The 17,586-nt window shown below is 34.7% G+C and overlaps 1 pseudogene; it reads right to left on the reverse strand.

Moving 5' to 3' along the window:
* Positions 1-5,163: 5,163 nt before the first annotated feature.
* LOC105056411 (type IV inositol polyphosphate 5-phosphatase 9-like) lies at positions 5,164-8,827 on the reverse strand (annotated as a pseudogene).
* Positions 8,828-17,586: the final 8,759 nt, after the last annotated feature.

Consider the following 17,586-nt stretch of genomic DNA (forward strand, 5'->3'; position numbering starts at 1 on the left):
AAACATAATGCTTTTTTGCAGGATATCTGGCAATGGAAAGCTTCTTATTCCTCATTCAAAGTGGTCCATACTTATAGAGAAGCGAACCAAGTGGCGGATCATTTGGTTCATACAGCTCGGTATGGTAATTTCTGTTGGAATAATGAGGATCTGGTGGATGCTAATTGTCTTTATTTGCTTTATGCAGATGCTTATGGGGTTACTTTTCAACGAAATGGATAGTCATCCATATTTATGGAGAGCATTAAAATAGAAATTCTTCTGTTTTGCTGAAGTTAATGTCGATCTTTTATGTCATTTTTGCTGTTACATCTTGCTATTTCTTGGGTCAACATCTCATATTGTCTCCACCAGGCCACTCGTTCATCTACCTGTTCTATGGCCATCATCATAACCTTACAGCAAATTCTCTTACACCAATTAATTTCTGCTACTTTCATTCTCTGATAATTTCTCAAATCATAGTTTCCATGTAGACTGTAAACATTAATGAGATATTACAAAATGTTAAAGAGGTAAAGGAGGACTTTTCTTGAAAAAAAGAAGGCAAAAAAAGAAAGGAAGAAAATGAGATGAAGAAAAAGAAAAAAAATGACATAAAAGTAAGTCGAATTCTTGTTCTGCAGTGGAATTTTTATGAGCTTATCATAATGCCATCCTTTTGGAGATATATCTGCTTTGTTGGTTCTTGCAAGTACAACTCCACCATCTTCAGCCTTTGGACTTTAAGGCATGCATTCATGTCAATTTGCGTATCCATGAGGACTGGTTTGATACCTATTATACCCAAAACTTCAATGACATCAGTCTACAGATTTCAAGTTATTTGGGTTCTCATTGCTATACATATCATAAATGGAAGACTTTTGCTGTTGATGTTCATTCATTTTGGTTCAAGAGATGCCACTGTCTGAGGTATAAATGCAATATGTCTGCTTCCATGCTACTGATATACTTTTATTTCACAAGATGGATCTAGTTTCTGCAGCAGTGGTTGGCCATTGAGATAATCATATGTATCAACTCTACCATTTATTCCTTTGAGCACCATCATACCTCATGTCATTGTATGCAAGGAAAAAAAGAAATTACAAAAAAAGGGGAAAAAAAAAAAGGAAGAGAAGAGGAAACACAAGAAGAATGAAAAAGAAAAGAGAGGCAAAAGAAAACAAAATATACAAAAGAAGAAAAGGAAAGAAGAAGAGTGTGTTGTTTTATCTAACCTTTGGTTTCTATGTCAATTTGCAGGTCCTACGTTCATCTAATTTTCTTAAAATACTGGCTGTAAATTTGTCAGGTTTTAAGTTATTTTTTTGTTCAACCATCACCCGATGGTTCCACTCTGAAGCAGTTTCGGCAATTACTGTTAAAGTGAAATTACTACTTGCTGATCTCCAACATAACTTACTATTATATTTCTTAGTGAAATATCAGTTTACAGTTGAACCATATGCATACCATACAAAAGTTGTAACAGTTATATTTCATACTAGAGACAGGTCTTTGCCGAAGGTTTCATACTCAACAGCCCAAAGATTCTACACATACTCCACAGATCAATGTTTATATTCAACAGATCAACAGTATAAAGTAAATTTGGCACTTAATTTCACAGTGAAGTTGCTGCTTGCTGACTTCCAACAAGGGCTTCTGTTATCTTTCTTGCCGATATATCTTCAACCATATGCATACAATTCCATGTTTCTAACAGATTTGTTTCATACAACACATAGGTTGTTACTGTTGCTTTTATACTCAACAGTTCAGGGATTTCACATATACTCAGCAGATCAACATCTAAACCTCATTATAGAAGCTGTTCTATATCAGTTCTGCAAGTTTGGGTCTTTAGGTTTATGTTTCCATTTTATGTCCTTGTTCATATTGTTTTGTACTCCACTTTTGTTATCTATTGATTATCAGGTCATATGTTGGTTCTTTTTGATAACTGTAAATTCATTTTGGCTTATATAGGTCTGTGCTGAACAATGCTTCTTATTGTTAAAAAAAAAGAAAGAAAACAGAGGGTTATTGTGGAGGATAACCAAATTTATCTCCCTTTTTATATTTAAATATTTAAGCAACATTAAGTTTTTTTTCTTTTTTGGGTAAATAACATGGAGGGAGTTCAAATTGTTTGGATTTGCAATCATGACACATAAGTCAACACCTCTTCGTATCTCTTTCATGGACCTATATTTAGCAAATTAAGCTCTTTCAACGAAGAAAAAAATAATCGCCAGCTTTGATTCATCTCGGCAAGAGTAGTCCACCAATTCCATAGGTCCTAGCCACAAATTAATCTCGTTGGGTCCACCAACTTGCTTCTTTAGGCCCCATATGATGGCTTGTCTTTTTTGTAAAGTATTTGACCAAGCAAAGCATGGTGTCAATACTCTAATTAGAAATCATGATGATGCAACATGACAATTTGTGTTGAGGGGAAGTTGTTGGGTTTAACATTCATGGACTTCTATGTACAAATCACTATCTTAATTTGACCTGGTCTAGAAATTAAGAGAGTGTTTGGTTGCAAAATAAATTGTAGGAGGAATATCCCTAGTACTATTGTAGGATCTATTTCATGGAATAAGACATCTTTGGCATTTTGCTGGATGGAAAAATAGAGGGGAAAAGTACTGGGAATAAGGGGCATTTGATGTATACCGAGTGTTTGTAGATTGCAAGGGTCAAATTACCTTCTTTTATTTTTTTTTATTTTTTTACCTTTTTTCAGTGTTGGTAGGGTGGATGAGAGAAAATATTAATTGAAGGGAATACATGCAAGTCTATTCCATAATATAAATCTTTTGCATTATTTTGGTGGAATAGATTTGCATAGCATGGGCCAGGCCCTCACATGATATAAGCCTTTATTGCATGATCTTTCATCTTTTTTTCACAATGACCTTTTTGTGTTTGACGAGTATATCCATCCTCCCCTCATCCACTTATGCTACAACGAAACACCCCTTAATTACCAAGTTGTTGAATATGCTCTACCAAACATGAAGCTAATGCTATGAATGCAATAAATAGGACAACCATATTTTGTTTCATTCCATCAATAATCAACTCAGCATGTATGGTTTGACAAACTATGATAGGTAATTAAAGGCAAAAGAAAAAGAGAGTTATGTTATGCCCTGAATCTAGCATTCGGAGCAGACACATGATAAAGTAGTATCAGAGCTAGTTTTTCTTTCGGATTTCTAGTGAGGTGATCACTGATGCATGACTGACGAATGGCATGTTATAGTCAGGAAGCTAGTCTCTTTCAAGGCTAGCCACAAACCGATCGTGACCATAGTTAGAGGAACTAGGAGAGTAAGAATGGAAGGTTGACTTTTGATTATCTGGATAATCTATTTTGAGTGATTACATATTTTAATTCTATATTGATTGATATAGCATGCTTTTATATTCATTGAAATTTTTTTATGAAAAGATCATGTAATTTAAAAATTATTTTTTATACAAAATATTTATTTAAATTAAAAATTTTGATGACTTACGGAGCCTGTAAAACTCATTTTTATATTTTTTTTTCAAATCTAAAAGGACATGTAGGATATGAAGAGCAGTGAGGAGCATAGGACCCTAGATGCTATTTATTGGGGCTAAGCACAGGTTGGGTTCAGTCGGGTTGAGAGAAAAAATTGATCCAACTAAACTCAATCGAATTGAAGAAAATTCAATCTGTTGCCGATCGTTTATTATGTATAAGCCGTTTGAAATTGAAGTAAATAGTTTGCAGCAGGTTCAGATAGATTGTGTCGATTTGGACTTCAGTGTTGATCCAATTAATGTTGATTCTAAGTCTAGTATTGATCCATTTAAGCTTATTTATTTTTTTTTATCAATTTAATATAAAAAAGACATAAACCTTCAGAATAAAGTCTAAACGAAATATTGAAGTCTAAACGATTCCTTCTCAAAATGAAAGTGAATTTATGAAATACTAAATCGATTGGATTTGATTTTATATGGTTTAAAAGTATAGAAATCAAATTAAACCGTAAATAATCAATTTTTTACAAACTCCAATCCGATTTCATCCGATTTATGTCTTTCAACTGATCGAAATCGATGTTTATTGGGTCGGATTTGATGGATTTCTTCAGATTTCGGTTATTTGCTCAACCCTACTATAAATCTGTTTAATTTATCTTTGAATAAATTAATACTGATTTACCTTTGTTACCTTGTGAAATATTTACTTTTATTCAAATAAAAATATTAGAGTTGCTCTTGTTGCGTTGCCTGAAATTGATAAGAATACACGTGAATGTGAAGGTAGGCCTTGCATATTTCTTACAGCTTTATCTTAAAGAATGTGTGGCCATCACGTATCCGATTCGGATACTGGATTTGGAGCGTGATAGATTATCATAAAACTTTTTATATAAAATGCCTTATATATAAACTGCGACTAGCTACTTCAGATTGATAGGAATAACTATGATTGATTTTAATTCTATCCTATGTTGAACCCCAAGGGAAATTAAAATTAAAAACATTCTTATGGGAGTTTTTCTACGGATAAAATCTTTGGTGTAAGACTTTAAACCTGGTATGCCATACTTAAGTTGGAATAAAGAGTCCAAATTTTGATTATCAGATCTGGTGATATAGAATGAAAAAAAAAAAAAAAAAAAGCTATCAGTAACAAATGCATGTCAAGCAATCTTACATAATACTGCACGATGAAACTAATAAAAAACGTGTTGAAACTTTCAAGATATCAATTTTATAGGATTGAAACCTTAAAATAAAATAAGATCCAATGATTTATATAGCCTTTGCTAAATTGGACAGGTAAACTCATGTTCTTTATATCATGTTGGATGCGAACTTCATGATCGTATGTTTGGATCTAAGTTTATCAAGATCTTAGCAGCCTACTAAGAAACAAAAATTTACAAAACTGATCTAGCTTCCTACCATCCAAAGCTTGTTCTTTCTCCGAACGTAGAGAACTTTCTCAATAGAATATCGGCAATCTTACTTCATTGATTATCCAATAACTAGCTCTTTGTGAAGAGCTATATTGAGCAGATTTTATCAAAGGCCATAGAGATGGTGGCAAAGAAAAGCAAACTATGAGACATAAATTGCTTGAATTATATTTTGTCAAGCATGCAGTCAAATAATCTGCCCAAATATATAATAAGAGATTGCATTGACACATATGCTTGGTCTAACAAGCAGGGAACCACCATGATGCACTATTGATTGGTGGTGGGATATTGATTGGCAACCAGTCCACCAAATTGTTGGGCCTAAGACAGGTGACATTGACGAGGACAAAGGATGGGGACAAAAGTGCACTCAAATAGAAAAAGAACGAGCCCTGCGAGTTGTAATTCTTTAAGGTCTTATCCACCTCAAGTCCAATCCCCCATCCTCCAAATTCTAGAGCACAATTAGCGTGCGTTGCGGGATAACTTGTCCTCTTCTCATCCACCCACCAACTTTCACAGCCCACATCAAGTCGAGCACACATATCAACGCAAGGCTCTAAAATCCATGCAAGGCTTTCTCGCACTCAACACCAATATTCTTTTATTCTTTAAGCAAGCTCATCAGTAATATTTAGATCTCCTTTTGGCTCGATACAAAACATACAGCATTAAGCAAGGGACGAAAACACTCTTATGTAATGTTTTTTTTAGACAGGCCTAATCACTAACAGTATATAATCTCTGCTATAAACAAATAATAAAACCTTGATATAGGAATATATACTGGGTTGAGGTCTATATATATATATATATGCATGGGAGGAGACACCAAACGTTGCACTAAAAATAGCTTCCCAAGCTTTCTTGAAGCTTGACGGAAGGATCATCCTTACGATAGCCAAAGCTCACCAGGAACTCCAAAATACGTTGGTGAGTCAATGGCTGGATATAGTGATGCAATTTTGAATCACTGACAGCTTCATGTCATTCCAAGCAGACTAATATGATGTGTATGCTGGATCTTCCATTGTTAATATGGTCTCCATTTGATAACAATCAATATTGCTAGTGATTTGATCAAATCTCTCTGATAAGAAAAAACTTCTTAAGGAGTTCTTAGTTTTTGGGACCTCAACCTTTGCAGTGAAAATCGCCCTCACAGGCCGGTGATCGGATAACCTAGACTCGCATCGATCATATTGGTTTTGCTTCAAACCCTTCCCATGCCATAGAATCCGGTCACACCTGTGGATCCACCACACATGTTAACCCCTGGCTTTCTGCAAGTCAGCAATAAGAACTAATTGGTTTCAAAAAGACTGTGATGTTGGTAACTTACCATGCTGGAGCTCGTATCTTCTTGCCTTTTTTGCCTTGAATGAACCCATAATATGTATCTGAGTTTGGATAGTATTTGTATGTGGGAGAGAATGCGATAGCACCCTCATTCCAACCTTCAAATGCCCGGCCCTCTGAGACCTCCCCCCTCAACTGCATGCTTTAGGGAGTTTAATTAGTGACTGGTTCTCAAAAAAAGAATTAGAGTTTTGGGGAGTGATACCATCTATATTACCTGATCTTTCTCTAACAAAATGTTCCATTCCTTTTGTTCCACTAGTATTCGTGTTTTGGCCTCTGGCAAGGAGATTCTGTAGTTCAAGTCGCCAAACAAGATTATTTGACTGCATGGAATGGAAAAATAAATAATCTTGGTGATCAATTTTCTCTTTGAAAGAAGTTCTCTGGATTTCTTAAAGAATGCAACATGTAGAGGTCATTAGTCGATATTCTTTTTAAAAGAAGGAATATATTTAATAAGTTATCTTGCTCAAATGAATAATAAAGTAGATCGCAGTCATAGTTAAAAAGAAACTCATATCGATGCTTTTAATATTATTATCACCTCATGAATATATCCAAGTGGCTCAACTCTATCCGCATAAGCAAGAGCTTGCGATTCTTTCTGAATCATTCGCAATTGGGGGCTGATTTGGTCGACCTAAATGACCGATGATCCTTTTTTTGGCGGTTTGACTGATCTCATATCATGACGTGGGATCCAACTGTTTTCCTTAATTAATTACAGTATATCTTTTTGAAAAAAATTCACGTACTTATAATAAGACCACATTATAAGACGATTACTTTAGCATATGGTTTTGGCTGTTCCAACTTTCCACTGCCAAATTAGATATTACAGGAAGCCTGCATACTGTGATCTTCTTTTCGAAATTTGGATTAACAAATAAGATTAATTGGAAAACAATGAATCGCCTTTGTATATATCACATCTAACGAAGGGATATCTAGAGAGAAAATTCTTGAAAAGCAAAACAAAATAAACTCCGAGCCTAATAATGGTGGTGAAATTAGCTCAAACTACACCAAATCTCTTAAATAGATTGCTATGTACAACATTTCCAATTCATTCATTTTACTCACTCGTGATCTTGAATCTTTTGTGGCATATCAAGAGAAAGGCAGCGAGGAAAGCTTGTCCTTGTGAATATATCCATGGCGTCTGAATTCCTGTGCATCTCATCCCCTTCTTTTCCTCCTGAAGCCAAATGACAACATACAAAGCAGAAGCTCGTCTCATGCAGGCAAAACCTAACCGACACTGCACCCTGCATGCGAATGTCTGAATATAAATTTTAAGGGAAAAAAAAATATAGATTCTGAATCTTTTGAAACTCTATACCAAATTTATCATATTATTGTGATCTAAAAAAAAAATGCATACATATATCATTAATATTCTAAAGCCAATGAAGAAATAAGATGACATACCTTGTTCCCTAGGCGGCCCATAATGCCACAACCAGTACAGGAGACGCAACGGTGGCGAATGTATCGTTGGAGATCGCCTCTCACCCACACACAAACTAGAATCCCTACCATCTGCTTGCTTATGATGCATTGGAATTCTTGCGTAATGCTTTCCTTAGAAGTGCCTTGCTCGACTGGATACAGCTTCTGCTTCTCCCCTTGCTTAGAATATTCCTGGCCTCTTTGAGTCTTGGATCGAGACTTGTTTAATGTTGCCCTAATGACTGAGTTCCACTTCATGGATATTCTACTCTTTTCCGGGCCTAGGATATTTCTGGCACTAAGCGGCACAATTTCTTGGAACCTGTAGTTAAGGATAACTTTGAATTTTTATGATGTTTCTAGCTACTCATCTTAAATACTAAAATCAAGGTGAATTTGAATTATGAAATTAATGAAAGTACCCAAGAACATAGATGTCATAGGAGTTAGTCTTCGTGTCTAACCACTCTTCCAAATTTAGGTCATCTGGCGGTGGTATACCTCCAACATTCCATGTACTAACAAACAGCCTAAGTAGAAAACAAGAGTAAAAACACCTGTAGGTGTTAGGATAAATCCCAGCTAATATGACTTGTTGTCATTGAATGCTGGTGAAGAAAGACCATATGGGAAAGAAGTGTTAGAGCTAGCCAGCGGGTTTAGAGCTCACTTGTACTTTTGGATGTTCATCTGATCATTAGACAATCTGTTCGGCTTGATGGGATCATCTAAACTAGCCACTTGGAGCAGCATCTCAGTGCTTGGGAAGTCCGCAATGAAGCCATATCTGCCCTGAGGCCTTCGAAGCAGCTTGTTGGCCACCAGTCAAGGCCACATGACCTAATAACATGAATTTGCCATCACTCAGATCTTATTATACGACACACGCGCACACACACACACACACACAAATATATATATATATATATATATATATATATATATATATATAGAGAGAGAGAGAGAGAGAGAGAGAGAGAGAGGGAGGGAGGGAGGGAGGAGCTGACCTCTTCTTGCTTTTGGCGGCTTTCAGGCATGGTGATAGGATAAGGGTTGGGGTGCTAGGGGGAGGGGTTGCTTTTGGGGTTGGAGGAGAAGAAAACAAAGGGAACGAAGGGGTGGAAAGAGGGGAATAAATAGATAAAAGGTAGGTGGGATGGGGATGGGGATGGGAATACAAAGCCTTTCTAAGCACCAAAAGGATATTGGATATTGGCAAGTTGGAAGAGCGAGGAGGACATGCGCTTCTTCTGACGCCGAAGATGATGCATGTCAAAGCTAGCAATTGGTGGGAAATGGGAATATCTTCACAGTGAAATAAGTCTTATGGAGAAGGACAAGAAGGGGGAAGGGAAACCAGGGACAGGATTCAACAACCCAGAGTGTTCCTTCTTGGGTCTTCCTTTCCTAATTGCATGTGGATGGTTTGTTATGGTGTATTTTAATCTGAACTCTGAAGTAAACACATAATGGAAGAATGGGGCAGAAGGGATCAGGTCAGAAGAGCCCTTATCATACTTGCCAAGTTGCATTATCCACTTGCATATTTGCACGCGTCAGCGAGACCTACCCATTCCTGTCAATTAATCTGGTGTTTCATGCAAGAATTGCTAATTTTGGGTTGGGTTCGAGTGAAGACCGAAGCACTTGCAAGAACAAGATTTAATAGAGAGAACAACTCATTTTTTATTGGTCGTTGTTCATTCATGAATTATAACTTCAACACTATATATAATTTAATATTTTTATTTTTATTTAAAAATATTAGCGATATTTTTTCTTACTTTCGGCCGTACTTTTCATGCCGATGAAAATATATCTTTTTGTAGTTGATAAAACTTATTTGGTTATTGTTTAGAGACCGAGCTGCTTCGATGAAGTATTTAGTCAACTAAGAAGATTTTATGGATGATTTTGTGCTGCGGCCAAGTCGCATGAAGGCGACCATGGCCAATAATATGAAGAGGCATTTACAAAGAAGAGGATGATGGTGAAGGTGGAGAGTGAAGCCCATGAAATTTGGACCCACACGAGGAAATGTTTTTTTGGACGTCCTTGTTTTGTTCTTTGGATCATAACCGCCCAAAGGACTGGAAAATTTTATTAATAGGCAACATCGATCCATTCCAAACCATGATCATTTTTATAGCCAATTATTGAAAAGAAGCAGTTGTTAGTTAGAGCTAAAGGATCAAATAATGTTTGTCATGGTTGACTGGACTACCAAACTTATAGGGTCTCATTAGACCATTATTGTGCAAAGATTCCATGTTCCTTGGCAATACATCGTTACTTTTGTAATGATTAGTCTACGTAGCTGGGTTAGGGGAGAAGCACTTCCTACATCAATGATCAATCAGATTTAGTACCGGCTGAAAGAGTAACAAAGAATTATGTTAGCTTTGTAACTTATTTCTTCTTGAATTTTTCATGACTGATGCATTCATCTATCAGTGAGATGTTACATATACAATGATGAAATTGTTATCATAGCAATTAAGAACTGAAGAATTTAATGTCTAGCTATGGCAAAACTCTAGGCAGAGATCTCATATATTTTTATTTGGTATAGTTCATTCATGATATTTTGGATTAATTGATAATTGGAATCCATAAAAATAGTTTTTGTCTCTTAAATTGTAATCTACTAATCAGGGCGTGTATTTACCTGATTTAGAAGGATAGGTTCTGAATCTCTAGTATATGGAAAATTTCATTCTGTAAAATTACATTACCATTTTTTTTTTTTTTTGTTATTAAATAAGAAATCTTTCATTCAGATAAGTTTCAATTTAACACCACAATTTTGACTCGGTATTTTTCCTTTCATATTTTTTTCATACCACATTCAACATTTATCCGCATCTATGGATATGTGCCAACATCATCAGCAGATTCTTCATGATCCCTCCAAACCCGACATTGTTGAATGTCTCAACTGATGTACATCATTTCTTGGAAGCTACCTTCTCCAGAAGAACGAAAGATTACCTTCTAAGAAAACATCTAAATTAAGCTTATGGCTCTCGAAAGATAAAAGACCTCCAATTGCATCTTGACCTTTGCTTTAGCTCCAGCCTTTTTAAAAAAAACACCATTTCACATGTATTTTAACACCATCCAATAGGAATCCTCATATAACTCCAAGAAGGTCAACGTGCAATGGGATTATATTAGTGGTTGTGAGTTAATCATTAGTAAAAAGAAAAAGGATGATCAAAGACAGTCCAATACTTCCAACTTCGTTGTCATTTGCTATATTTATTAAAGAACTCAAAAGATTTCTTTAATCTGAATTGCCAGCTAGTCACCTCTAGTCTCTTCTACTTCTTTTTCCCAATATTTTTCCCTTAAACTATGTAAGAAATCAAATATTTTTCTAAACGTGACAAAAAAAAAAAAGAAAGTAGGGAATCATACAAATGTTCGTGTGTTCTCTAGGACATCCCACATGTTAAGCATATGATGACCCCTCTTTTTTCCCTTTTCTTTTCTTTTCTAAATAAATAAATAGAAATGTCATGGAAGCCTATTTTCTATATGAACTCAAATGAGCATGTATTTAATCCCACATCCATTGTGCATTGAGAAGATTTTGGATATTTACACATGACAAAAAAATATAAATAGCATTTTTCATCTAGTCATTTTTTAGTGAGGTTCCGAGCTATCATAAATGGTATCAAAATGGACCCAATCCATAGCCCATATACAACTAGGGAATACTGCAGCACATACCATTTTGGTTCTAACCCTAAACTTATTATGGAGTTTGTAATTAAATTTGATTGGATTTAGACTCTTAGCCCATCTAAGAGTGCTAGGGTTTAAATGAGAGATTATGTGACAATATGTGTGGGAGCATATTTGGTTCTATATTGATTATGCAGTAGGAAGATCTTGGATATTTATTTAGCATGTTTAGTTCCGAAGAATACATTTTGGCTAACACTTTTTGGGTAAGATCTTGGATCATTATACTTTTTAACTTCAAATATGGCTTGAGTAAGGTCATAGGTTATCATATTTTCTGACTTCTAAATATCATTGTGGGTATACATGAATATCTCCTTGCACTGGTGATAATTCAAACTATTCCTAAAAAAAGAATTAGAAATAGTCAAATATTCAATTTTTAATGATCTTGGTATTTTTATGCATGATTTAGTCATAAGCTGTAATCAAATCTTGTTGCTTGCTTTAATTAGTTGCTACCCTTCTCTTGCTTATGCAAGGGCTTTTATTGCATACCAAGATTTCTATTTCTTTTTTTTTTTTCCTTAAAATTTTTTCTAACATTCTTTCTTTTTTTTTTTTGAGCAAAGAAGTTGTTGCATTCTTTTTCACCTAAAGTTTGAATTCCTCCCAAATGACTTTGTTGACTTAAGGACCAATTCTTCTGTCTATTAGTTCATAATCTTGTTGCCTCCTGTCACGACACATCGGTCATCTGAAAACTGCTTGGAGGTAGGATTTAATCTAAGGTGGACAAACTATTCAGGAACATGGCTGATAATTCATCATGACAAAGACTATATATGGCCCCCATGGGGCATCCAGGCATCGTCAAAGTTCCTTTCTAATGGAAATTAGGAGAGGAGATTGAAGCCAAAGGCTACATGATTCACTAAACATAAAGTAAAGCCTCAAAGAGAAACCTGTGGGTTTAGGTTCTTTAAACTACATCAAACCAGAACCTAGAAACCTTCAAATCCACTCCTAAGTTTAAGAAACAGGCGAGCAATTTGACCTCTTCATAGTAATATTTTTTAAAGTAAGATGGAGGAAGAAGATACTTCCCCCATAATATATCTCATTAATGAATAATTATTAATACACTAACGGTTATAGAATGAGCATATTCTTCATAGTAACATTTTATAGGACTTACAGAATTACATGGTCGCGCATTCAAGCATAATTCTCTGGCTTGAAGGTATTAGTGAAAAAATGTCATTAAAAATAACAAAGGTACGCATATTGTGGCTAGGATGGAAAAGAGCACGAGCATATCTGAACAAATTATCGACATTAAAATATCTTTTAAAAAAGTCACTTATTCCTCAATTGGCCCCCAGACCTTGTTTGGAGCCTACCAGACAAGAAGATAAAATCAAGTGACTCTATGAGTGAGTTAAATTAGAAACTATAATAACAATTATCCATATGCATTTCCTATAAATTTCGGAACTAGTTGCTGAATGAAGCAAACATCAGCCATCTGCATATAGTTTATAGCTAGTTCTTGTTTTATAATAATATAGTCAAAGAGAACATCAAGTTTTTTTGTAAGATAATCTATTGTTCTTTTGCTTCTTAATCTTTTCTCCTCCCTTTTGTAGCAAAACTTCTATCCATTTATGGCTCAAGAGTCAAGAGATATGTAGCAATGACCTTGGAGAACAGAATGTAGTGAATCAATATGGTACCGAGCTCTTCAAGGATACATATCTGTGCATATTTATACTATAAGAATTTTCATTATCTGCTAAGCAAATTTGTGGAGAACTGATAATTCCTGTGACATACAAAATGGTAATGTTCTTTGGTATGTTCTCTGAAATTAGTGGGAAGTAATATTTCAAAAAAACTGAGTTCTATGATGATTGTCTTGCTTCTCATTTTCAATATTAGTTACAAAATTAGCAATCCACTTGGGTGAGCCTGTCATGTTATTAGGTGTAGTCACTCGAGCACATAAATAGCTTGGTGATGCCTAGTGGGGGGCCAAAGGGAACATGAGCCAGAAGAATACATGCAGGCGATGCAATCAAAGTTTTCTTATTATATAAAGACTTCTATTACATATTCAACGCTTCTATTTTATTCCATGATCCATGCAAATGGATTGGCAGATGAATGGCAGCCAGATATTTATCGAAAATGACCCTTTAGACATCTTAAAAAAATATTCAATCTTGATTAAAGTATGCACTATGTACATGGTGGTAACTACTTTTCCACGTACATTGTTATCGTTTAATAGCAAGTGGCAGATCTTTTATTCAATACAGGTCATGTTCTTCATTTTTTTTTTTCGTGAAAGAAGATGTTCAATAACTTTCCTTCTGATACAATGTAGCTAGGAAAAGATCATGCTGCTTTCATTTTTCGGTTCAAACATCTAACAATTGAATATTCTCTTTTTTACTTGGAATGGAAAGCGGAGGAAGTAAGAAACTTTCCCAATTTATTACAAAAGTATTAAAACTTACAATGATGTCTTACTAGAGAATATGAGAAAAGGAAACATAAAGTAACTACAGAAGGGAAGCCAATCTGACAGAAAGAGTCTTGTGCCTTTGGGATGATTTAGCCGAACATAAATTATGCATCATTGAGAAGGATTGAAGGATTTTATGAAGAGTAGAAGTTGAAGACTTCCACTTATGAAAGATCCTGGAATTCCTTTCATGCCAAATATAACACATCATAGCCATGAACAATTGAATATTCTCAAAAAAAAAAAAAAAGAGCCTCTCCATAGGAAGCTTTCATTAAGAATAAGATTATGCATATGCACAAGGCAGGGTGTACCTTAAGTTGTGGTTAATTAATAACTATTTGTTAGTGATAATGTGGATAAAGGCCCTGATCTTATCCCACTAGAAACTGCTAACAAGGTGACTCCCGTGACTATAATTACTCACTAGGTGGAAAATGTGTCATTATAGATAGAGTCACATTGTCACATCATGCATTCAAAGTGATTGAATGATATTGACCCTCCCAGCTATAAATACATGAAAAAAAAGGAACCTACGGAAGTCCATTTCGGGGACAAGTTGGAACTTTTTTAGAGAATGCATGACAAATTTTTTAATACTCTGAGCCAACACAACTGGGGGAGCATTCATTAAGCTGTGATGTAAAAGAGTTGAAAAAAAAAAAAAATCCATGCATTTCACAGGTCATAGTCTTCTATAGTAAGTAGAAAATAACATGACTAACTTGCCTTTGGCTTCTTATCTTCTTTCAAGGATGTGACATGCAAAAATCTGGAAAAGGCCGGTAAACTAACGACCAGTTTAGGTTTTGAGCTTGCATTATGAAAACAGTGTGGATTTGGCAAATAATTGCCAACATATAGCCAATCTATGGGCATGTATTTTGTTAGGAAGCTATTATTGATGCACTACTCTGTTCAATAGTACCAGCCTAGCAACTGATTCTTTTATCTAAGTTGGAATCTTCAAATAAGGGAAGGTTTTGAATGCATCCCATAGATCATGAGCCTCTTCGATGCGAAATTGTTTTCATGATTTTACTTGCATGCTCAGTATATCATGGTTCGCAAAGTCTATCATCTTGGTATATCATGTCTGTCTGAATTTATAATACAATATGGAAATACTAACTACAATGTAACTAATAACCCATGGTAGTCATAAGAAATGAAAGAAGATGATCAAGATGTCAGGTTTGAAGAAATCTATCAGTTTTTATGAATTTAGCATTTTATTAATATGATTCTGGTGTGATATGCGTATTTAAACAACAGAAATCAAAATTATCGGAACATAGGTGGTCTAATGTAGCAGTAAATTGCAATAGTAGTGGTACATTCTGATGCTTCTACTCATTAGGATTGTACCGATCAGAATGGCACATTTTCCTACCAAAATTACTCATCTTCATCCATAAATATAATGATTGTTTGAGAACAGGACATGCCATGCAATAACCAAAGCCTATTGTATGGTTTGTTAGATAAGCAGATGTTTATGTGATAACGTAAAATAGCATGGCATAATGTTTATTAGGCAGGCTAAATTGTTACGAACCATACTTTTTCGATATGGTTTGAGCACTAAGTTTAGTGTTTACCTTTCAAGTGGGGCTCTTATTTATTATCTGATAGTAAAGACAAAGAGATAAGGTGGTTGAACCCCACAACATGCTGTGACAGTGCCAGATATAATAATCGGTAATTTTATAATCCAAATTGAAGCCAGCTGTGATTATTCTACTAATTGATGATTCTTAATTCTAGATTTTGTAGTTAGGCTCTTGAGTTCATGTAACTTTAAATGATTTCATGTACATTATGATAAAGAGGTGCTCTGAACTTAGAAGGAGGTCCCTCAACGTAGGGTGGTTGGCTAACATTTCAATAACATTCAAAAGAGAAGGTTATTAAACTTCAGATATCACATCATAGGTCAATTGTTCCCTCATTTGTTTGTCATTTCCGCAACTACATTTAAGACATAATGAAATGAGATTCTTGATCTTTTGCCAAGCTTAATATTGCAGAGCTATGTATGCAATAAATATGAAGTAAAACAATAATGGACAAAACTTCCTATCTATATGGGATTAAAAAATCACACAGCTTAATTCATTTTCTTTACAATCATTATCAATATTATTTATAGGAGGGCCATGATAGACATGTTCCATCACACCATATTAATCAATTGAAGTGAAAGAAAAATAGGAAGCAAATATTAACTAATTTAAATGAAACAAAAGTACAATACAATGTTGCATTGTGCATTCGCCTTCATACCTCCTTATATGTCAAGTGAAACCCTCGCCCAAAGTTGATATGAAGAAAACTTCACTTTTCGCATAATGCGATCCACACAATGGTTAAAAAAATCTTATATATAATTGAACAAGGAAATGAAGAATTATTTTTTAGACATATGTTTCAGGTAATTTTTCTAAGGATCTTGTAAAATGAGCTTAAATTTTGGACCATGTAAAGCTTCTTTTGAGTCCTATAAATAGGGCATCAAACACATAGTCAAATTCAAGAAGAAATCAATTGAAGGCTGGTCCATGTTGTTCTCTTGCTCCATGTTCTAGATTTTCTTTGTTCCAAAATAACAAGTTTATCTCTTATACCAAATCAAAAAAAACTGCAAACAGACTTACTCATAACTCAGTTTTAGTATGGAGGAATTATAGAAAGAACCATTTTAAAATGCCTTACATCATCTGACTATTATAAGCAAAATATAAATCAGCATTAATATCTTTGAAACTCTTCAGAATCCATTTTTTTCAGTTTTCCCATCATCTTCCTCTCCATAGTCAGAATATGGAAATTTTATGCATGTTGTTTTCTTTTTTACTTGGTTATTACTCATCATTTTATATCCACTAAACAAAAAAATTGTTTAACAAATTTAAAAGCATGTAAAGCATAAACCATCTTAAGTGATTTGCATTACTTCTAAAATATTCTGGAAATAATTTTATTTTTGGGTAAGATCATTAAAAAGAGTGTAAAACACCATGAGATACCTAGAGGAATTCCTCGGGCGTTACATAACGTGAAACCATTGGCTTTTTGACTAGTAGTTGAAGAAGGATCATGACAGTCAATTGCAGAACCTGACTTCATCAAATTAGGTACTTTTTGGATAATCTTCATACTATGATCCTCACAATCAATCAAAATTATAGCCACCAGTTGATAATGTGAGGAATATGATCTCCACTGGCACAGATGTCATGCCTTTAGTCAAATTTGCAAATTTTTTTTAAGCAGGTTCTAATATTATTATTGAATTTGCCATGTAATGGTGACGACAAAAGTCTCGGCTCCAAACAAAAACATGAAGCTGTAAGAAAAATGGTAAGCTTAATCAGCTCAATCTGTGGGTTGAATCATTCAGGAGCTTTTTCCATAGGAAAAGAATGATTCACAAACTTCATAATGCATATCTTGCCCTGCTTGCCACCAAATAGATGGGACACAGCTTGTTGGTTGATTTTATGTTCTTGCTTGTTGGGTCAGTGGTTTTTTGAAAGAAAACGTTTAAACTCCAACACACTTGATGGCACCGCCATTAACTAC

Source organism: Elaeis guineensis, chromosome 13 (genome assembly GCF_000442705.2).
Source record: "Elaeis guineensis isolate ETL-2024a chromosome 13, EG11, whole genome shotgun sequence".
NCBI classification, from domain to species: Eukaryota; Viridiplantae; Streptophyta; class Magnoliopsida; order Arecales; family Arecaceae; genus Elaeis; species Elaeis guineensis.